Raw genomic sequence first — 24214 nt, forward strand, 5'->3', positions numbered from 1 at the left:
GTGGTGGGTCCCTGAAGAGATGCAATCATGTTCTTAAATTCTTTGGCAGTATTCACCAAAGCTAAAGAGATGTAAACCCTGTAACCGAGCAATCTCACTGCTAGAGAAATTAGTACAAATGTTCAAGAAATGACATGTATAAATATGTTTATAGCTGCATTATTCTTAATAGTTAAAACTGGAAAGAACCCAAGTGTCCATCCAAAGTAAACTAGATACATAAATTGTGGTCTAGCTACTCCATGGAATACTGCACAGCCATTAAAAATAATGGCACATGGTTTCAGGCCACAGCATGGGTGGATCTCACAGACATAACATGGGGGAAGAGACGCCAGACAGAAAAGACTGCATATTCTGGATTTCTTTCTATGAAGTTCAAAACCAGACAAAACTAGCCTAGGGTGATAATTGAATGGTAGTTTCCTTTGAAAAACGAACAACTGCTAGAGCCTTGAGGGAGTGTCTTGGAACACCACAAACACTCTATGTTTACTCTGGATCTTGGTAACATATTAGAAATGTATCAAGCTATGAATTTAAGATTTATGCACATAACTATAAGAAATACTCAATTTTTTAAAAAAATCAAAAGATAATCTTTATGATTAAAGAAAAAATGAAGGCCAAATAAAGACATTTTCAGACAAATAAAAACTGAGAGATTTTTCTTACCAACAGAACCATACTAAAAACATACCAGAGGAATTTTTCCAGGCTGAAGGAAAGTCACATTGGATGGAAGCAGCAAGGAAGGGAGAGCTTCAGAAAGGATGAACATGTGAGTAAATATAAATTAATATGACCTGTTTAAGGCAACATTCAAAACAATGTCTCCTGGCATTTAGGGCATATGGAGAAGAAAAATCGATGACAAACACACAAGGGTTGGAGCAGAGAGAGATAGAGCTGTATGGTCCCTGCAGTACCCAAAAAGTGTTCAAAATACCAAATCAAGTTTGTAGTAGTCCATGTTCACACTGCTGGTAAGGACACACCCAGGGTAGGGAAGAAAAAGAGGTGTAATTGGACCTACGCTTCCATGTCTGGAGAGGCCTCGGAACCATGGTGGTGGTAAAAGGCACTTCTTACATGGAGGTGGCAAGAGAAAACGAGGAAGCTGCAAAAGCGGAAACCCCTGTTAAAACCATCAGATCTCATGAGACTTATTCACTATCATGAGAACAGTATAGGGGAACCACCCCCATAATTTAAATCATCTCCCACCAGGTCCCTGCCACAGCACATGGGAATTATGGGAGTTCAGTTCCAGATGAAGTTTGGGTGGGGACACAGCCAAGCATATTAAGGGTGGATTGTAATAAGTCAATGGTGCGTATTTTGATCTCTGTTGTAAATGTTATCAATGGCAAAAGAATTTCTGACTAAAAACCTAACAGCAGAGAAGGTATTTAAAGTTGATACACCAAGAAAAGAAGGTATATGCATAATATTGAGGGCTACGAAGGTAACCTTAGAAATAACTAAAACAGAACTGATTATAAGGGCTTGCCTCTGGGAGAAGATGGGGACATTACTGCATTTTTTAAAGTTCATTATTACTATGTAACTTTGGACTATGTATATATAATACTTCTCAAAAAGTGTAAAATTAGGCCAGATGCAGTGGCTTACACCTGTAATCCCAGCACTTTTGGAGGCCTAGGCAGGAGGATCACTTGAGCTCAGGAGTTCAAAACCAGCCTGGACAATATAGTCAGACCCCATTTGTACACACACAAAAAAGCTTAAAAGATTGGCTAGGCATAGTGGCACACATCTGTGGTTCCAGTTACTCAGGAGGCTGAGGCAGGAGGATCGCTTGAGCCCAGGAATTTGAGACTGAAGTGAGCTGTGATTTCACCCCTGGGCAACAGAGTGAGATCCAGTCTCCCCCCGCCCCCCGCAAAAAAAAAAAAAAAGGTGTAAAATTAACTGTTCGGAGGATTGAAGTTGAATTGTTGGTTAAATTTACACGGCTGCCGAAACCAAAATGTGGATTTCACAATCATTCCAGGATGGCAGGTTTGCCTTTGCAGGCATGGTCACTGGGTCCTCCGAGACTAAGTGAAGGCAGCACAATACGACATCCCCAAAATACTCCACATTGGCAGGATTATTTTGAGATGTAGGCACCTGCAAAGCATACACAAGAACAGCTCTTTGTCCTCCTCACCATTTGCTAAAAGGTGGGACATAATTTTAAAGGTTTCCCTCCTCCCCTCTTATTGTAGAAGGTAAAGGCTGATCACTCACCAGAAACCTGACACCCTCATCAGTCTGGAGGCAGCACCCACGGACTCTACGTAGCAAACTTTTCTAAGTGACATTTAGTTTCCCATAACTTGCCTCCCTTACACCCTTCTCTTTTTTTTAGTTGAAGATGATGTATAAGCCAAAGATCTAGGTCACCTCTTTGAGATTTACTGTTTATTCCTTGGGTGTCTGCCATGCATATGTGAGGTGTACACATTAATAAATGTCTCCTTATTTTTCCTTTTGTTAATCTGGTTTTGTTGCGGGGGGGTGTTCCCAGCTAAGAACTATGAAGGCTAAAGGAAAAATTATTTTTGCCTACTCTACATAAGCAACCACTGTGCCTGAGTCCGGAGAGAAAAAAGAGAGACATGGATGCTGAGCCCAGTGAGTCAGCTCTCTTTCAGCTAGGTGGGGATCAGACAGTAGCTGGAGGGACATTGAACTGTCATGTATCAGGGTGGAGGCGCCCTCACTTCCCATCGGTAGAAATTCCCAGGCACCCTATGGCAGTTTAGTGGTAAGCCTGGAGTACCATGAGCTATGCCTGGACAGTGATGCCTAGCAGGGGAGAATGGCCCCAGGCAGGATCCCATCCAGAGAAGCCATCCAGAGAAAGGATCAGTCAACCCTTAACACATCTTAATTAAACAGAAGCAGAGCCTGCAGTGTCCAAGACTTGGGCGTTATTTATTTATAAGAGGCAGAGCAGGATGATGCCAGCCTGTCGAGTTTCAAGAATATTTCTAAGTGAAAAAAGAATATATTTTTAGCTGGATACAACAGGGATTTTAAATCCGCATGTATTTCAGTCCAATTGTGGTTTCAGCAGCTTTTAGGTCCTTCAGGTGCTTTGAGCTCCCTGGTTACTTCACTTTAGAAATTTTAGTTTCAGCTAAAATAACTCCATTGACTCTGGCAACATGACCTTACACATGATTTTATTTCACAAAGCTGTGGCTGATTCTGCCAGGGATTTTGCTTTGAAGGATTGTTAAAAGTTTCAGGGATAGTGAAATGATTCATTGGTGAAAGGGGCAAGCAGGTGGTACAATGGGAAGAGGCGGGGCTTGGTGCCAACCCTGGCTCTGCTCAAAGGGGCGTGGTGTCAGCTCCTTCTCCGTAATGGGTGTTGTGGCACTTGCCCAATCTATGTGATAGGAGGATGTGAGGAGAGCCATCCAAATTGAATTAAGATGTGACTATGCTTTTAGAATGTAAAACACTCTGTACCGGGAGGTTACTGTTCTTAATCATTTTAGAGGTATTTAAAATGTGCAAGCCAACATATTAAAATACCCCTTGAAATAGTCTTAAACTATGGCTACAGCGCAACATCCAAAGTGGGGAGAAAGATGCCCCAAGTTTGGCCTTGCACAACCAGCCCCCTTTAAAACAATTGCATGAAGGTTTAGGGAAACATTGGTTGATTTGCTAAATGACATGCTGGATCATTATTGATAGCAAGAGACTTGATGGGGTATAAATGGCACCCACAAATGAATATGGTACCCCTCTTTCTGAACCCCAAGATCTGCCTGTAATCTACAACTAAGCAAGGCAGAAATTCAAGCCCTGCTTATGACGGATGGAGTTGGACTTTGAAGAACGTCCTGCTTACCTAGGAGTTGTGCTCATCTGTTAGAAAATAGGCATACTAGAGCTTCAATTTGAAAATGGGTGTGTGGGATACCAAGAGTAACACATTCATCGAAAATACAGAGACTCCATCATTGCTCCAATAACCAAGCCACCCATTTCCTACAGAGGTGACTGTCTTTCACACATTCAATAGTGCTAACCCAAGATCCTGGCTTTTTAGAGGATTTATACATTCTCATCTGAGATGATCTACATGGAACCTCCACTGTAAAGAGCTTCCTTGATGCTTCTGTAAACAAAACCCACTTGGCAGCCTGTTCCTTCCCCTTCACAAAAGACCCATGGGCAGTATGGTGAATATATATGAGAATAAGGGAGCAGTCCATCACGGAGTGAATGGCACCTCCCAAACTCTACTAGCCATCCATCACCAGGGCAAGTTGTTGCTCTAATGATATATTAGTGTAATAATCTGCACAGGACACACCAATGATGTATTACTCAAAAGATAGCCCTACTTAAGGAAGGGAGGCTCCAGGAAGCGCCCAGGTAACTTTGGAAGCAATTGGAAGACTTCCACTAAATCTAAAGTCAGCCAGCAAGCACCATGCAATGGAAGCCACTTTCTCAGCAGCAGAGAGGAATACTGGTTTTAAATTAAATCTCCTGTCATCTTTGTAATAAATCTGCAGCCCTATTTGACCTTGGTGTCTTGGCTAATTCTAATTTGCAGGCACCATCTTGGTTGGCAGTGGCGGAAATTTGTTCTGAGGAGTTTCTGAATCAGAAGAGAGCCATGCCGTCTGTGTGTAACTTTATTAGAAAGGTTGTGGTGCAGAATTCCTTAGAGATTGTCAATGAGTTTGGAATAATCGAAATCACCTATGATGATGATTTTGTTGAACACATACTTGGCCTTCTTGTATGGTGTTTTGTTGCATCTCCTGCTCTATAAAAACAGATTTATTTTCATCCCCGTTTCCCTTCCCTTAAAATGTTTCATGTTATTAGAAACAGAACATTGCTTATCAAATGTTTTATTGGCCACACGTGTGTGACCATCAGTCATCTTCCTCACTCCATGTGTGTATGTGCATGTCATTAGCCGGACTCCACCAATCACGCTCCTGGAAAAATGCTACTAATTGGGTAAACAGATTCACAAAAACTAATTAAAACATAGCATTTATGTCATAATAACTGCACTTGATGAAGACTAACAGAAGCCTCACAGCAAGCAAAAAAGTTCACCCTACAAGTTGTTCTCTGTGGACATAATTGCTGTCGTGGTAGAGGTGAGCGCATTAGGCAGCATTTACGATGGTGGGGGAATTTGTCTGTGTCTGGCAATGAACTAGGCCTATGACTGCTGTGAAACAGGCACAGCATAAGAGAACAAGCAGCATGCCAGTCCAATCATTCTCAGAATGCCTCCCTTAGTGAGGCTGGGCTGTGCTGTCCCTTCCCACTCAAGCCTCAGCCTCTTCCTCCAAGTACACCTGTGTCAGGCCCCCTGGATCATGCTTGAGCTGTGTGCTGTGTTCTTAGGAAAACAGTCCAGGACCACCGATCTGATGGATAGTGCTTTAGGCTGGTAATCACAGGTAATATTCTAAGAGAGTGTGAAGCCATGGAATTACTCTCTCATGCTTTTTTGTCTGCGAGGGATACTCCAGTGGAACAGAACTGTGGTGTCAGGGAAGCCGTGCTCTGGGCACCATCACTGCCGCAGGGTCCTTCCTGCCTAGGCTTCTTTTCCTTTGTTGTCTCAGCTTCTGCTCCCTTTCCCTGAAGCTCCCAACCAACCTGACTCCAGTTTCTTGCACAACCAGCCTGGCTCCAGATTTCTCATTACATAGGGTCCCTGAATAAACCAGGCACTGGGAAGAACAGGGGACAGATACAGAAACTTTTATCACTCCCATGGGCTGACAGCTTCCCTGGCAACCTGCCACAGAACACTGGCTGAGCCCCAGCTCTCCAACGAACACAGCAGTGCTGTCGATGGTGACAGTGATGGTGATGCTGACGGGGCACGGAACGTCAAAGCCCACGAGCCACAGCCGCATTCCAATATAGGAAATTAAGTCATGCATTCAAAGACATATTTATCTTGATGAAATAAGTTTTATCCCAGAAAATCAAGATGGCTTGAAGTACTGAACACAAACAGATTTTAAAATCCAATGGGAAAAGATCTACTTGTCCAATGCTAGTTTGTGGCATTATAAATTGATACAGCCCTTTGGAAACCCCTTTGGCAATACATAGTAAGAGCATAAAAATATGCATGGGCTTAGCCCACTCATCTCACTTCTGAGCATCTCTCCCGAGGGATCCATTTTAAGGCAGACTCTGCACTCTTCTCCCTCACTGCATTGTCCACGGTGGCAGCTTCAGCTTCACCCCAAATCTGCCAGCTCTGGAACAGACACCTCCAGCATTGCCTTGAGGGCCTGTTCCAAACTTACTATCGTCTGAGAACATCCCATATGGAGAGATTTTTTTTTCCACAAAAGTCTGAATTCCAAATGAAGCCCCAGCAACCTCTTCTCCTTGTTCTGGCCAGGTTGGAACCCCTGAGCCTGGTTCAACACCTCCCCGCCAGCACACTCAAGTCCATCAGCAACCAAGTCTCCCGTCCCACCGACCTGCCTCTGCCCAGCCCTGCGTCTCCCGCCTGGACCACAGGAAAGCCCGTAGGGCCCCCACCCTCCCTTCCTGCCCATGCCACCTTCCTGGAACACAAGGCCTATATCCTTCTCTTCTCTGCCCCCAAATGACCAGTCTTGTCTTCTCTCCTCTCTACATGTCATTTCTATACAAAATATCCAAATTTCTTGATGTGGCCCCAAGTTGCCTTTCTCAACCACCTATCCTATTATGCTCTTTTTGTGTTCTTTTGCCAAGGCTACCACAAACTGGATGGCTTAAATGATAGTAATTTATTGTCTGACAGTTCTGAAGGCTAGGAGTCCAAGATCAGAGGCTCAATAGGGTTGATCCTTCAGAGGGAAGGATCTGTTCCAGGCCTCTCTCCTTGGCTTGTAGGGGGCCAGCTTCACATTGACATGACATTCTCCCTGTGTGTGTGTCTGTGCCCATTCCTCCTATTGTACATGGATGCCAGTCATATTGGATTAGGGACCCTCCCTCCTGAAGTATGGTGTCATTCTAACTAATCACATCTGTAATGATCCTATCTCCAAATAAGGTATCATTCTGAGACACTGAGGGTTAAGACTTTTAGGGGGAAATGCATTTCAATTTATAAATTTATAACACCTTCCCCAAAAATCTTTATTTTAAAACCTCAGTGAGTTAAGCTTCTCTTCCTTAACCAATTGCAATTCCAAAAATTTTGAACTTCACTTATGACCCATAAACCCCTGCTTCAAGATATCCTGCCTTTTTAGGCCAAACCAATATGTACCCTCCATGTATTGATTTACAATTTCACCTGTGACTTCTGCTTTCCTGAAAATTTCCCTTAACATTAAAAATCCATGCTTGCAAAAACAAAAACAAAACAAAACAAAACAAAAAAACCTCAGTGAACTTAGCACCATCCATGAATAGACCATGAACTTTCTTGTCTTGATATTTGCTCATCGTGTCTCAGCTGCTAAAATCTCACCATACATCAAGTCCCTAGGCAAATATTCCTTCCTGTGTTGATGACCAGCTAGGGTAATACCCATGACCATTTCATGAAGAATTTAAGAATTTACCAATCACCCGGTTCAGTAGAGTCCTGCCCAAGGCCAACACTAGGTAAGTGTTCACAAAGCTTCTATAAACTAGGATGTTAAAACATTTCCTCCATATTTAGTACTCTCCTCTCCTTCACCTTGGCAGTGCCCATGTAACAGAGACAGAAAAAAAAAAACTTTCTGACAGGAGATTATCTAGAGGTCTCATCTTGCTCTTTGAGAGTTCAGTATGTGTAACAGCAGCACTAAATTCAACACAATATTTCAATGATCTCAAGCTATCTAAATTGTGCACATAACTGGGACTGAGTCATATTAGAGGAAGCTGGTACATAAGGTTGTCTCCAAAAAATATTAGTTGGGGCAACAGGGCTAACAAAAATTTGTCGACAAATGGTTGGTCTTCTGATAGCTTTCTGCCCTAATGGCACGTAAGCAGGCAGACAGATAAGCCAAAAGCTTGTCTGAATTCACCTCTAATTATGTTTCAGTGTTATAAATGATTAATAGCAGGCTAGAAGCAAATGTGTTTCTGTCGTCCTAGTCAAATAATTGTCACTTCTGCTGTACTGCTCAAGAAACTGTTTCACTGATCTGATTGCATTTAGATTGTTTCACACCCATCTCCTAGATAGACTCTATGCACCTTCCCAGCAGAAACCAAGCTGCTAAAATGCTCATTTTACATATGCCAAGCACTGCTCTTGGTGCCAGACACGCAGTCATTGATGGATGCAGTGAGTAGGTTTTCAGCATCCATACCTACCTTCTTCCAGTGTGTCTTTCTTTACTACAGAGGCTGGAAACGTAAGAACTAACATTTTTTAAAGTCCCTGGCAGCTAGGAATCTTAGTACAAATTAGGTCCCAAAAGTCCCAAAAGTTAGATGCACGTATGTGAAACCTGGAAAGCAGAAGGTGCGTGGAGGCCATTCTTAGTTTTGCTTGTGAGCCATTCCATTGTTAGACCAGGCTGTAGAGTCACAGGTCTTAAGAGGTGGGGTAACAGTGGCAGCAGCAGCTTTCCAGCTTCCTGGAGTGTTCTCTTCTTGGAAATAGCCATTCCTGACAGTCTTCTGATTCCTCTATCTTTAGCCTTTAGCCTTTGTGATGACTTTGTGAGCACCAAATTCCTGTATTAAGCCCCTTTCTGTCTAAAATACCTAGAGTGCTTTTGGTTTGCTTTTTAAATTATTATTATTATTATCATTATTATTATTATTATTATTTTTGAGACAGAGTCTTCTTGCTCTGTCACCCAGGCTGGAGTGCAGTGGCATGATCTTGGCTCACTGCAATCTGTGCCTCCCAGGTTCAAACTATTCTCCTGCCTCAGCCTCCTGAGTAGCTGGGATTACAGGAACATGCCACCATGCCTGGCTAATTTTTATATTTTTAGTAGAGATGAGGGTTTCACCATATTGACCAGGCTAATCTTGAACTGTTGACCTCAAGTGACCAACCCACCTCGACCTCCCAGAGTGCTTGGTTTACAAGCGTGAGCCACCACAATTAGGCTGCTTTTGGTTTGAACTGAAACTTAACAGTTACACATGGTAAATAAGATTATTTTGCCATCTTGGCATTTGTAGTGAGGTCCAAAAGGTTAAAATATAGGAACTATCTAAATATCCACTAACAGGACAGTGTTTTAGGAATTATGGTGTATTAACCTTAACCTTAAAGAGACAACTTGTGAGAGATATTCTGCTGACATTCAAATTCCTGAAAGAGAAAAGAAAGCCTAAAATGTATTTTGTTGCTAAATACTGATTCAATAAGTAAAAATACAAAATGTTTATCATAATTACATAAGTTGTTTTAGACATTAATAAATATTTGTAAACAGAGACAAATAAAATAATTGCTTATAAATTGTAGTATGTAAGTGCGATTCTTGCCTATTTGAAGTTTCATTTAAAGATGAAGTAAAATTGTTTTGGAAAAAAAACGGAAAAATACAAAGAATTTGTTAGCAGTCTCCATAAGAAGGTCATGAAGAAGATAAAATGGCCTGGAGAATCAACCAGAGGAATGAGGCTGTAATTTAGTTTAAAAGTTATGTTAATAAAATCCTGAATTCTACCTTTCCTATATAAATGTGCTTCTGGACGATCTGTTCAATATGCACCTATTGGACTGTTTTTCCCACTTAGTCACATAATCAGCAAATACATGTTCCAGACGCTATTCCCATGGAGGCTGTAGCAGCAAATTCTTTGCCTGCACAGTGATACCCCCCGCCTACATTCTCATATTAGCTTGCACTGCAGCATATTTCTACCCATCCATTTCATACAGAGAAAACGGATCCCAGAAAGGTTAGGGAATCTCCTAGTCTCATGGTTGGTTGATGATGGCACATGTGGATTTAAAGCCCAGGGCTCTCAACATATTTTCAGTCTCTGAAAGTAAACAAAGGCTTACTCCATTAAAGAGGGCTCTTAGGTTAGGGATAAGAAAAACGTCCTCTTGCAAGGTTCATTGAACATCAGTTCTAGTTATGAAGATGGAATTGCTAGAATATGAAGTAGCTGAAGAGGGAAAAACACACCCAGGGAAAAGAAGAAAACAAGGGAAGAGTTGAGAATTTTAAAAACTGAGTTTCATGCATTGATAACAACTGGATATGACTATTCTAGTATTTATCGTTTTGTTTGTTTTTGTCTGGAGGGTAGAAATATAATTGTTAATCTGTACAATGTGCACACATATTTTATCATTTAAGAAAGCTTATGGCATTTCATTATTTGAGAGCCATTAAAAAAAGGACAAAATGTTCCTTCTCTCCCTGGAAGCAGGGTAGCGTTCTACATTTTTTCTCAGCATAATATGGAAACATTTTTATCTAAAAGTATAAGGATCCCAGGGACATAGGAAACATGTGATCACCTAGCAATAGCACCTCTTCCACCCCTGCTCTGTGCCCAGGATTGGGGCTCTAATTCTGCCCTGTCCAACAGCACAAATGGATGGAAGCCTCTCTGGGCTAAGCCATGCCAAGATGACAGGGACATTTTCTTAGAGCCCGTGGCATAGCTTGGACAGCCTTGACTTAAAGAAAGAACCACAGAGCAAGCTTCTTCTCAGTGCCAAGAGGCTATGCGTCATCTCTAAAGATGTGACCCATGGTAGCCAGGGAGCTAAGATGAAGATCTCTGTGCCTAAAGAGTTGGTCAGTCCACCCAGCCTGGCAGGCCTGGAGGAGACAGGGTTTCCGGAATGCAAGTCTAGCTCACCCTGTAAACCAGAAGTCTCCAACTATAGTTCACAAGCTAACTTAGCCTGCAGAGGTGTTTTGTTTGACCCTCACAATGGGGACCACGTTTTAAATTCAAAACACAATTGATTTTTGAATAACAGGGATTCAGGACACTGCATCCTACCCCTACTCACACAGTTGAAACGTTGCATATTACGTTTGGCTCCCCAAAAGCTTAACTTCTAATAGCTTACTGTTGACTGGAAGCCTTATCAATAACATACACAATTAACAGATATTTTGTAACTTATATGTATTATATACTGTATTCTTAAAGTAAGCTAGAGAAAATAAATATTAAGAAAAACATAAGGAAGACAAAATATATTTACTATTCATTCCATGGAAGTGGATCATCATAAAACTCTTCATCCCTGCGGTCTTAACATGGCACAGGCTGAGGAGGTGGAGGAGGGGGAAGAGGGGTTGATGTCTCAGGGGTGGCAAGAGGCAGAAGGAAATCCAAATATGAGTGGACCCACGCTGTTTAAGAGTCAACTACAGGCTGGACGTGGTGGCTCACCCTTAAAATCCCAGCACTTTAGGAGGCCAAGGTGGGCAACTCACTTGAGGTCAGGAGTTCAAGACCAGCCTGGCCAAGATGGCAAAACCCCATCTCTACTAAAAAATACAAAAATAAGCTTGTCATGGTAGCACATGCTTGGAATCCCAGCTACTCAGGAGGCTGAGGCAGGAGAAATGCTTGCGCCTAGGAGGCAGAGATTGCAGTGAGCCGAGATTGCACCACTGCACTCCAGTCTGGGCAATAGAGTGAGACTCAGTATATTTAAAAAAAAAAAAAAAAAAAAAAAAAAAAAAAAAAAAAAAAGAGTCAACTATAATTATTGACATCTTAAAAGCAAGAAATTTCATACAAATATATGATTTCTGGCTTCCTTGGAAAAGTAGAAAGAACTGCCACCCTGGGCCTTCCCTCCTATAGGGTAATGATGGCTGGCACTGGGTGGCAGCTGTCCCCTTTGAATAGGACAGGAGTGCTCCAGTTTACCAAATCCTCACCACTCCCTACTGTCTCTTCCACACTGAGATTAAGAGACCTTATGCCTGGCTCAATTTACTCCTTAATGCAGCAGATTTTGTTCAGCAGTGAAGTTTGCGATCACTGTTGCCATGCCTCCAGATCCCCATTTAGTCTCTACAACTTGTAGGCACTTCAAGCTTTAACATTCAGTGTTGAGCAAGACAGGTATACAATAAAAAGGAATGACATGCTATGCATGATCGGTAACCATGAAGTTACTTCCTCACAAGAACCGGATTTCCTTGCCCATGAAATGGGGCAAATGCAGTAGATACCCTCTGAAGCCCTTCTAGTTTCAAACTTCTGTGGGTTATCCACCTCACTGCTCCCCTTGTTCCTCTACACCAACCCTGTTAAAATTCATATGCTTGAAAATTGGAATTTTCCTCCTTCCTCCTGCGTTTGGCATTTGTTGAAATCTTGATTACTTAAAAGTTAGCCCAAGTTGTCAGTGGTAGAACACTGCCCATGTAGACAACCAGGATCCCTCTCAAAACCTCATCACGATCCACTAGACAGGAGGCTGCGATATGCACAAAAAAATGCTCCTAACCTGTCAAAAAGCTCTACTGAGGACTGGCAGGTCTTATAAAGAGGGCAGAGATTCAGTGGGCCTGAAAATTAAGCTTGCTTCTCTCCCTGGGAATTCACTTGCTGCTCACTCAGGTCTGAGGCAGCTTAATCCAGGAGAGACAGAGCCCGAAAGCCCTCTTGTGTGAGGTCCTGTATCCAGCGCTTTGGTTCTTTGCTAAAGGAGTTGGCCTACCGAGAGCTATTAAGCACCACCACGGCCCTGGAGCTCATTCCAGGCACCAGGGAAGGTGGGAAGAAGGTGGAAGACACAGTTTCTGCACCTCTTGTGGGAGAGGGTCTAGTGAGAAAGAAGTTTCCATGGAACAACACAAATAGATTCTGCCTCATGTAAAAACATTTTCTAGCAAGTAACGCCCTTGACTTTTCTCCCTTCAAAAATGCCCAAGAGTACAATCCATCTTGTGGCTTGTCACTGGTTATGCGGCATGTGGAAAGATATGACTAAAAGTTATAATTCCAAAATGCACAGCAGAATGCATCTTCTCTCTTCAGAATGAATTTATCTGGTCATTGCCCAGCTCAAGTCTGTTTTAAACGACTCTGTAATAGATAGTTCTGACGAAGAATTGAAAACGAAGGGAAAAAATGCATCACATGAAATGTGATTCAAATGAGAACATATTTATTTTCCACACCAAAAAATCTAATGAGAAGAGTGGATATCTAGTTCGGAATTTTTATATATTTGGTTTTGGTCTCAGAGTACTGATCATTATAATCTACAGTAAAAGCAAACAAATAAACAAAAACCCACTAAATTTATTTATCTGTACCCAAGAATCACTCTGAAAAATGGTAGGTGAGACCATTGCTTTTAAGTACAGAAAATAGTTTTTAAAATATTGACTTCCATTTATGCAATAAATTAGATCAACCTTTTTTTTCAAGTAAAATATATAAACTACATTGTGGCTTTCCTGCAAATAAAAAATGCTCACAGAATAAATTTTAGCTACTAAGGTTATCAGTAACATTTGGGCTAAAAATGATTTATTTTTCTTTTGCCTCTTTGGATCTGCTGGCTTCAACTTCTCTGTTATGTATCTGCTTTCAACAAATTGCTGGATTTTCAGGAGAAGGAGTGCATGGTTGCTTCTAGAAAAATGCTTCCAAAAACAGTATAAAAATCTAGCCTGACACTTCAGTCACATCATAAAAGAACAACTATTCCAGGATCCTTCCCCTTTAAGGGAAAGTTGAATTGAACACAGGCCATGAGCTAAGTAAAACTGAGTCCCAGACAGTCTTTCCAGTTCTGCCATTTTTAGCCCATTGTTACTTGACAAATATTAGAATCACCTCTTGGCAGCGGAGCTCTGTGGTAAAGAGTGCACGGGTGCGTGTGTGGGAGAGGAACACGGGTGCCTTGGGCTGGGTTTTCTTGAACGTCACGTTGAGCCCTGAGATTCCTTACTCTCCCTTTTTTCCTAGTATCTTCACAATTTAAAAATAATTAATCTGCCTTCCCTGATATTAAAATTAGCTCCTGGAGCATTTCACTAATTGTACCATCATCGATATTCATGCTCCCTTAAATAAACAAATTTTGCCTTTAAGGAGAAATTTATAATTACTTGCTTTTCGCATTTCCCCCCTTCTAAGCCATGACCTACTTTAATTGAGGTTTTCTGGTCTCCTATAGGGGTAGATCGTAAAATCTAAAAGAAGAATTATACTTTTAATGCTATGTAATTTAACCACTTTTGAATAGTAAAATAGATGAACATGATTGCTTTACCTACTGAGCCCAGTTAGGGTCCTGTTTGTGGAATTCTCCCTGTGGGAACCTGAGGAGGTCTTTGCTACTGGAGACGCAGGTGTGGTCTGGATGGTTCCAACAGCCCCATTCTGAAATGTGCTTAGCAGAGTCACAACCATGACCTTGCTGAGGCTTCCTAATCATGCCTGGATTTTGTTGTAATGAGTTTCCATAGTTTCAGGAAATAGAAAATTCTTTCTTAAATTCAACATGTAAAATTGTTTTAGGGAGGGAGGTTCTGGACTCTGCGTGCCCTGGCCAGCTTATGTTCTGAGAGTCCTGGAGCAAGCAATGTCACTGCATTCAGCTTGCATCCTCACCTATACAATGGCAAGAACAGCGTCACGTAGGTGCAGGTGGGCTAAAACAAAGATTAAATGAGGTATTAAGGTAGAAACTGCTTGGCCCCTTTCAGCGCATGATGAGCACTCATATAAAATTAGATGTCAACTTATCACTGTTCACCTTGTAGAGGCAAGGTCTTAGAAAGTGCCTTTAAAGAGCCTACTCCCTCTCTGATCCTGAAAGTCAGTCCATGAAGAGCTCCAAGCCTTGTCAACCTAATGTCAACAACACCTTGAGGATCTTCATACACCATGTAAGAGGGCTTTTAAGAGGAATGTTTATTCGTCACATTTTAGATCTAATAATAACATTAATAATTATTCATGGTGGATAAAGGTAATCAGGAAACCAACTGATTGCTAGCAACATCGGGAAGGACGTATCAAGGCCGTGGCATGAACCACAATGTCATCTTGCTCAGGGAAATCAACTCCAGAAACCACGAAACTGACCAGAGCCTCGAGAACAGGGCTGAGTAGAGTCAACGGGGAGAGCGAGGCCCCAGTGTCCACTTCTGTCCACACTCAGAATAACCTGTTGTGACATTGAATCTTGGTCAGTTCTTAAAACCCGGAAGTCCTGGGCAGAGGGGCCTCTTGTAGATTTTTCTAAGGGGGTCTACATTGCCTCATGCATGCCTTCATTCATTCATTCACTCACTCAATACTTACTAGGCCTCTGAACACACACCAGGGTTCACAATGAGTATTGGGAAGACAGTGAAGGACAGAATTTACCTGGTCCCTGTGCTGGTGGAGCATTTATAGTCACCTGAAGGAGACAGATACCTTCCACAAATAATTATCACACAAATAAATACATCATTGCGAGTTGCAATACAGGTTATCAAGCAGAAAGACAAGGTGCTATGGGGATCATAGAGGGATGTTTCAGAAGGTGAGGGTCACGAATGCCTGCTCTCAGGACTGACTTTTAAGTTGAGACCTGAAGAATGAGTAGGAGTGGGCAGGTAAATCCTGGCGGCAGAACATTCAAGGCTGATGGGTTTCACAGGAGGAGGACCTGGTGTAGTTTAAGGAGCTGGAAAGTCAGTAACATGTTTGGGGCTTGGGAAGGGAGCAAGAGTGGCTGACAGGTGACTCGGCAGCAGCAGGGCCAGGAACCAACCACGTAGGGCTTTTTGGATATGGCATAGGTCTGTAGTTTTGTCTTAAGTGTAAATTGAAAAAACCTAGAAATCTGAAGGAGAAGAACAAAGTGATCAGAATTGCAGTTTTAAAGGATCCCCAGTGGGCTGGGCATGGTGGCCCACTCTTTAATCCCAGCACTTTGGGAGGCCGATTCAGGTGGATTGCTTGAGCCCAGGAGTTTGAGGCCAGCCTGGGCAATGCAGCGAAACCCCAACTCTCAAAAAATAAAAAAAATAAAATAAACCCTACAAAAAAAAAATACGCAAAAAATTAGCCAGGAATGGTGTTACACGCTTGTAGCCCAAGCCCCTTGGGAGGTGGGAGGATCACCTGAACCTGGGAAGTCAAGGTTACAGTGAGCCATGATGGCACCACTGCACTCCAGCCTGGGCATGGGAGTGAGGACTTGTCTCGAAACACACAGACACACACACGTGCAGACACACACACACACACACACACACACACACACACACACACACATTCTCCAGTGCTTTGTGGAAGCTAATTCAAAGCGGTGGGACAGCAAATGGTGGGGTGGGGTGAGGGAGTAACAGAGGAGTCTGGGCAGAATCAGAAATAGTTAGAATTTTTGCTATTTAGTCCAACCTCTGTCCAGCCTACTGGAACTATTGAAGAGATAGCATGATAATGCCCTGGTGAGTCTGAGATTTATTTCTAACCAGGTTCAGAATAGCCCCTGAAAACTGGGTTCTGGATTGAGAGAATTCTCATATTTGAAACCCTGGTGAAGGCAGAGACAGCCACAGAATCCCTTGGGGATGAGTATTTGAGTCCTCACCCCCGGCACCACATTGCTGTATTCCTTTGCCAATTGTAGACTAAACCAAGAGAAGTCAAAAGACGCCTCGCTCTTTGGTGCTTATTAAAATGGCAAGTAGACTGAGGGTGGAAGTGAAAACGGAAGAATGCCACCTGTGATCCAGATGGCCTAGCAGTCAGGAGCTGGACCTGTAGGTGGCACTCCAGTAATTTGAGCAAGGGAATTTAATATAAAGAGTTATTAACCAGGTATTATAGAACCGAAAAGACAAAAAGTAAACATGAAGGTATAGAGTGTGGAGAATAAAAGGAAACAGAATTATCGAAGCTTAGAAGCTTGGAGGAAGGTCTCCATGGGACTGGGACCCAGATTTTTAAGCAAGAGGGGCTGCTTGGCTGGTGGGGCAGGTAACCCTAGAGGTGACACAGTGAGGGTGATTCTGGGGACGCTGGTGGAAGAACTGAAAACGAATCCACTGCTTCTCCTGGGACAAACTGATGCTGATGGGAACAGAAAAGAGAGTCCTGTCGCCATCTCTCTGCCTGGCATCCTCCCTCTAGCACCCTCTATTGGCAGTTTCCCACAAGGGGCAGCTGGTAAAACACATGTGGGTTTTGTTGGGTCTTAGCCCCAGCATCAGAAAGCAGAGAAAGCAGAGTGAGTATGGCTGGAAGACAGAAGCTTAACTGTTGCCGGACTCCCAAACATGTAATCATTTAGAAAAAATGTAACCCCCAGCTTCAAAATTTAAAAAAGTTTCTGTTCTTTTGTAAAGATATACATGTGTACAGTGTGACATATATTTTCAGATAGATGGAAAATATTTATAAAGTATTACTTTTCCTTATTACCTAGTTAATATGTCTTTCTCTAGGAGGACATTTAGTATGTAAAGATATATAAAGAACTTTGACAACTCAATAAGAAGGCAAATAACTCAGTTTAAAAATTAAGCTGGATAATTTTCTTTATTTATTTTCAAGTTTAGTGATTCTCTTTTTTATGTTTCTTGCTGGTGCCAATCTGCTAACCTGTGAATTATATTTTTCAGATACTGTTTTCAGTTCTAGAATTATCAGTTTATCTTTTTTTTAAGTTTCCATCTCTCTCCCAAGATTTCTATTAATGTATTAATAATACTACATTTTTTCTTTATGTGCTTGAACATTTTTATATTAACTGCTTAAAATTTTTATAAAAGTTGAAAAAGTGAACCAGATGTTGGAAAACTCCAACCAAGAGAAGTCATCTTGGAAGTCAGTCTGGAAGTTATCCAACATCTGTGTCACTTGGGCAACTCAATTTCTTTTACCTTTCTTTCCTCTTCCCTATGGGTCATGTTTGCCTGTTTCTTCCATGTCTAGTAACTTTTCATTATATGCTGAACAAATATGTGGATGATAATTGTAGAGACTGCCGATTATGTTTTGTTGCTTTGAAGATTGTTGATATTTTTTCTAGTGTTCAATAAACTTGGCTGAATTAAACTGTAGACTCTGACTTCCCTGGGATGGACTGAAGCTAAAATCTCCATTTATTTTTTTTTCCATCTCCCCTCTGCTGCTTTCTCTCAGGTCTCTTTCTTATGCATGGGTGTTTCAGATGTTCACCAAGAATTTGAAGTTTGTATGCAGATTTTGAGTCTCCTCCTTCTGCAGCTCCCTGTTTCTCAGGATGTCCTTTTTCCTCCCACCCTTACCTTCCAGCCACAGGGGCAAGCTTGAATTCTATCCTTTGAATATTCACAGCAATTAAGTCTGTGGATTCCTGCTTTATCTCCAGCTACCCCACAGCACAAAAACTTCAAGGAAAAGTCTGCATAAAGGCAAATCTCACCCAATGCATTTCCTTTATCTCAAAGATCAACCCTTTCCACTTTCTGCCTTCTTTTGGCCACTTTCTAGTGTATTCAAATAGTTGTTTCAGAAATGTTTTGTAATGGTTATGTATGCATACTGTTATCTGCTATGCTTGTACCTGTTACGTGACTATACCTAATTGTAACTCTTAAGTCTAAAACAAGGGACTTTCTCATTGCTGAAAGCAGAGCTCTTGGTTGATAATTTTTTATTTTAAAATATTAGAATATAGCCCTATAAAAATTGTTGTCCTAAGTTGTATTCTGACCAACAGTAGCTGTAGTTTTAAATTTCACATTTAGGCTAGCAGTGGGTGCTGTCAAATTCTTAACAACCAGTTAGATGGAAAAAAAAAATGGTATGTCATTATATTTATTTGCATTTATTTAACTATGCATAAGATTTTCTTAGGTTAATTAGTCAGTAGACTTTCTTTGCCATGAAATTCATGTTTAGTCACTTTGCTTGATTTTCTAGTGGGCTGTTTGTCTTTTATTCATTTTATGAGCTTTTTGTAGATTAAGAAAATTAGTTTTGTTTGTCATATAGGTCACAAATACTGCTTCACAGTTTGTCATTTGTCACTTGACCTTAGTTAAGATGGTTTTTACCATACTAAAATGTTAATTTTATAAGTAATAAAAGGTTTCAATTTTCTTTTATAGCTTTTTAGTTTAGTGTCTTGCTTAAAAGGCTTTCCATATTGCAAGATTTTAAATAAATTCATGTGTAATTTTTTTCTTTTTGATCTCTTAGGACTTTATTTCATTTTATTTTTATTTTGTTTCGCTTTACTCCTCAATTGGCCTAGAATTGCTTATGATGTAAGAAGTCAACAGCTCTCTCTTTCCACTCCTTACCTTGGGCTCCCTTAGACTGGCTTTGGAAAGAAAGAAGGACCAGTCTATAACTCTGTTGTGCATTTTCATAAAGCATCCTTCTTTCTTTTATTTATTTGAAGAGGTTATCTGTATTATATTATAAATTACCTTTTTAGTTGATTTTTTTTAGTAGCTTCCTGTCCTGTTCCACTGGCTGTTCATTGCTTTTTCAGAACCAATTATTTTCATTATGATTTTAAGACAAACTCTCACCCTGTTGCCCAGGCCAGAGTGAAGTGGTATGATCTCTGCTCACCGCAACCTCTGCCTCCCAGGTTCAAGTGATTCTCCTGTCTCGGCCTCCCAAGTAGCTGGGATTACAGGCGTGCACCACCACACCTGGCTAATTTTTGTATTTTTCAGAAAGGGTTTCATTATGTTGGCCAGGATGGTCTCGAACTTCTGACCTCAGGCAATCTGCCCACCTTGGCCTCCCAAAGTACTGGATGGGATTATAGGTATGAGCCACAGCACCCAGCCTATCTTTACTACTGGGGCTTCATCTCCATGTTAATCTCTATTAGCACTAGTCTCAAGGAGTAATTGCTTTAAATGTATGGTACTTGAACAGTTAGATTCTGTGGATATTTTTTTCCATTTCTTAATTTTAATCATAGACATGAAAGTGACTGGGCCGCAGCACGTGTAGCTTGGTGCTGACAATGTGCATGTGTCAGTCCCAGCTGTCCCCATGCTTCTCACATCACAAGCTAAAGATATTCCCCAGAGCTACCTGCCCAGTAAGAGGTGATGCCATTTTTGGATAGAAGAACACTCTTTTGGAGTATCCAGGCAGTCACCCTCCCCTGTACATAATCTCAATGACATTTCCCCAGTTCATATTTTAAGTATAGCAAAAATAGCTTTAATATTATAAAATAAGAAAACCTATGGAATATACTTTGGTTATCATAGTAAGTGATCATTACCAAAGTTCAATTGAAAATAATTTAATACAATATTAATTTTTAAAACATTACAATCAAGACAATATCAATTTAGTTTATAATAATGCATTTATTTGCTAAGTAAATAAATATCACAAAGGTTCCACAAACCTCTAAATCAAACTAAAATACACTAGAAATTAGATGTGCAGAGTAAAAAACATTTTAGAAAGATTACAGACTTAAAAACAAAACTGAGTAGTGTATGCTCTTAGGAAGCTTTATTTCATTTTAACACAACATGTTTGTTTGCTGACATTTACTCAGATGCAAAAGCATCCACACTAGAGCGTATAACTTGGCTGCTGGGAAAGACACAGCTCAATTAGCTATAAACATTCATAGAAATTTTATTTTTAGATGAAAATAATTATTGGTAGGATGAGTTAAAACATGTAAGTTAAAGGAATCAGGGATCAAACAAAATAAATGAAAGTACACATTGAAATCTGCAGAGGATGTGAGCCATTTTTCCTATTGCTATTTAATATTTTTAATTTGCATTCAAACCCAACCTCAAGAAAAAATAAGTCAGAACCTCAACACCAGCAAATAAAATGTAATAAACCCCTAGGAACCCACTAAGAAACCAATCCACTCCAGCAAAGGGACAGATGACTGAGACCCTATGAAATCAAAAAATGGAAATGCCAAGCAAAAGGCATAATTTAAAAAAAACTAGTGTGTACATACACATTTCTGTATTTTCAAAGGTATGCCTATGTATAGGTATGTGTTTATATACATATGTTCTTATAAACTGATGTGTATATATTTTAAGTTTTACCAAATATGGCATTTTAAATGGTACTTTATATATTTTTTAATTTTGATATTAATGTAAACATTAATATCAAAAGTACATTACCTGGTATTTAAAAATACTCTTTACCATAAACTTATCAACATGCCAATGCCCCTGAGATGCAACTTAAAGGCCCAGAGAACACTGGATAGTGGTAGATAATGCTTAAATATACATTTCTTTCTTTAAAAGCAAGCAAGCAAACAGACAAACAAAACACTTACCTCCAGAATGGAAGTTAAATGATTGGCTCCTTAACTTTGAGATACTAATATATAGAGAGATTACTTCTAGCCATTTTCTACAATGATAGCCCACAAGTCTTCCATAAATACTGGTTTAGGTAATTCTCTGTAAAACGTTTGTTCTTTACAAAAAGGCTACAACACCTGGGAAAGGTATTGGGGAACAATGGCAGTCTTTCACCCACATAAAATACAACGCCGAAGACGCAGGGAGTTACCTGTTGAGTAAGAACTAGATGAAGCCATCGAATTGTGTGCTAAAAAGAACATGTCACACCAGAGGACCCTGTCAGGAGTACACCTGTGTGTGTGCAGGAGTACTCGGGAAGGAGAAAGCAGAAAAGAAAAAAAGAGAAAGCCGGTGTTAGATGATAGTGGAAAAAATGACTTGTCAGCCTCTTGGCTGCCAAGATAACTCCATCAAGAACCTGTAACTACCATTGGGTCAGGTTGGAAAATGAGAGTGGAGACAGCCGATTCGTACCACAGGAGCACACCCATCACAGCCACGCAGAATGTGCAGCAGGTGCCTGAATCCAGGGCTTAGAAAAATATAGCACAGGAGAGATGGGGAGAAATTCTGAAATAGGCAACATTCGTCAGTAGCCTGAGTATTTTCAGGTTTTGGCCTTTAAAGGGAGACTTCCCTTCCTCCTGAATTCCCTCCTAAGTCAGAGGGCTTCATGGCCCGCTATTGTCTTCATTTTTCCCTCATTACAGCATTATTTGTAAAACGTGAAAAAGAGCCCACACCAAATGAGTGACCTCTGTATCCCTTCTATGGGCCATGTAAATAATGGCACATTCCAGTTCTCTCCAGGGTTCATCTATGACTAAGCCGAGCACTAATGAGGCATCAACTGTCCTGGACCTCCTTCCAGAGTGGGTGGCTGCCATCCCATTCCTAAACTTCTGTCTTCCAAGGTTGCAGAGGGAATAATGCCACTACTCTGGCCTGGAACTTGGAGCCAACGCAGAGCATCCTCCATGGGCCACTGTCTCTGAGACACTTAGAATCTGGGCTGTGCTGGCTCTCCAGTGGGTGGTTCAGTTCTCCCTGCCTGGTGAGTTCAAGCTCGATTGTTAGAGAATTCCAGCAGAGAGAAATTAATGCTAATGTGGCGTTTTCATAGGAAGCGGGCCAGCTGGGTGGAGCGGGGTGGGAGGGAGGCGGAGGATGTGTCCAGCGAAGCCTGAAGTCATTGCATAGAAGCTGCAGGAGGAACATAGCCGGGACCATTAGCCACCCAGCTGGACCTGCTTTGTGTCTGGTGAGCACTGGCATTTCAGCAGTGTCTCTCCCTCCATGACATGCCTTTGCTGTATATTTTTATTCTTGTCTTTGATTAAACATTGATCATAATGCGTCAGTTCACGATGTTTCGTGAAATGAGAATTCTGCAGTTACTGCTGAAAAATTTTATGGCCATCCTTTGCAGAGGCATTGATCATACAGGGTTTACTAGCCTGGAAGATGGATGACTTGCAGGGACACCCAAGGCGGCATCAGGAGCTCCAAGAGAGGCGTTTGATCAAATGCCACGAGACTGTGCCCAGCCATTCACTGACCCGCTTCATCTAGAAAATAACACATAGGACTCACCGGACTAAACATTCTGTCATTTTTGTGTTAATGTTACACGTGACTGTAGAATACTGACTTTCATTCGGCTCCCGGAAGGTATACATTTTGGACTCTTACATCCCATCCTCCAGTTGTCTAAAGGTCAAACTATATTATGGCTTAACTGATACACAGTGCTTGACCCACTCTGATCTGGGAGTAAAGAAAGGGTGAAGTTCATGTATTAAAAACTCTGTATGGAGCTTCCATAAGACCCATCTCGTCCAATAAAGACTTACGGAGGAAGATGCTAGAAGGCTTCATTTACTCACCAGCTTTCATTGTCTCAGTGCCGGGGGGTGGGCAGACACTCCATTCATGGGCAAGTTTAGGCATCTCTGTGTGGGACACATCTGTGGCTTCTCAGATGTGACATTTACAAAAAAGAACACTGCATATATGAAATGGCACATTCTAGATGGTTTCTGCTTTCTGTTTTTAATAAAACCGTAGATTTCTGGAATCAGAGGGTAATGAACAAATTACAAATCTATGCACTTCTCAAGCAATTTTAGCACTGATGTGACTTCTAAATTGTGAGTTCTTTACTCCTCATTCCTGTATTTGCATATCTGTTCAAATCCGAGTGATTAAAAAGGAGCTGTCAAGGTTGATAGACCTAAAATTAGAGCTGACTCTTCATTTTGTATGTACACATTAATATAGATGCGCTACTTCCTATTTTTCTCTGAGCCTTTAGGGAGAGGAAACTGAAACGCATCAACAGATTGGGACATTTTATTTCTTAAAAAAAATTCCAAAAGGAGACATTAACAATATGTAAATAAATCCGTGATAAAATGCCACTCCTCTTTAGCAAAGTGGCTAGGACACTTTTTAAAACACAATTTTAAAGAAGAGCAAATTTCTACCAACTTGGTTTAAATTGCCTCCAATGGCTTCAGTCCAAAAGAAAAAAATCAACAATTTCTTACACTAAGAAGTGTTACAGCCGGGTGCGGTGGCTCAAGCCTGTAATCCCAGCACTTTGGGAGGCCGAGGCGGGTGGATCACGAGGTCGAGAGATCGAGACCATCCTGGTCAACATGGTGAAACCCCGTCTCTACTAAAAATACAAAAAATTAGCTGGGTATGGTGGCTCGTGCCTGTAATCCCAGCTACTCAGGAGGATGAGGCAGGAGAATTGCCTTAACACAGGAGGCGGAGGTTGCGGTGAGCCGAGATCGCGCCATTGCACTCCAGCCTGGGTAACAGGAGCGAAACTCCGTCTCAAAAAAAAAAAAAAAAGAAGTGTTATAGATGGTTTTTAAAAATCCTGTTATTCAATATGACTAACCTATGAAAAAATATATTTCAACCTGTGTCTTTAAACCTTTAAAATACTT

This window comes from Saimiri boliviensis, chromosome 12 (genome assembly GCF_048565385.1).
Source record: "Saimiri boliviensis isolate mSaiBol1 chromosome 12, mSaiBol1.pri, whole genome shotgun sequence".
Classification (NCBI taxonomy): domain Eukaryota; kingdom Metazoa; phylum Chordata; class Mammalia; order Primates; family Cebidae; genus Saimiri; species Saimiri boliviensis.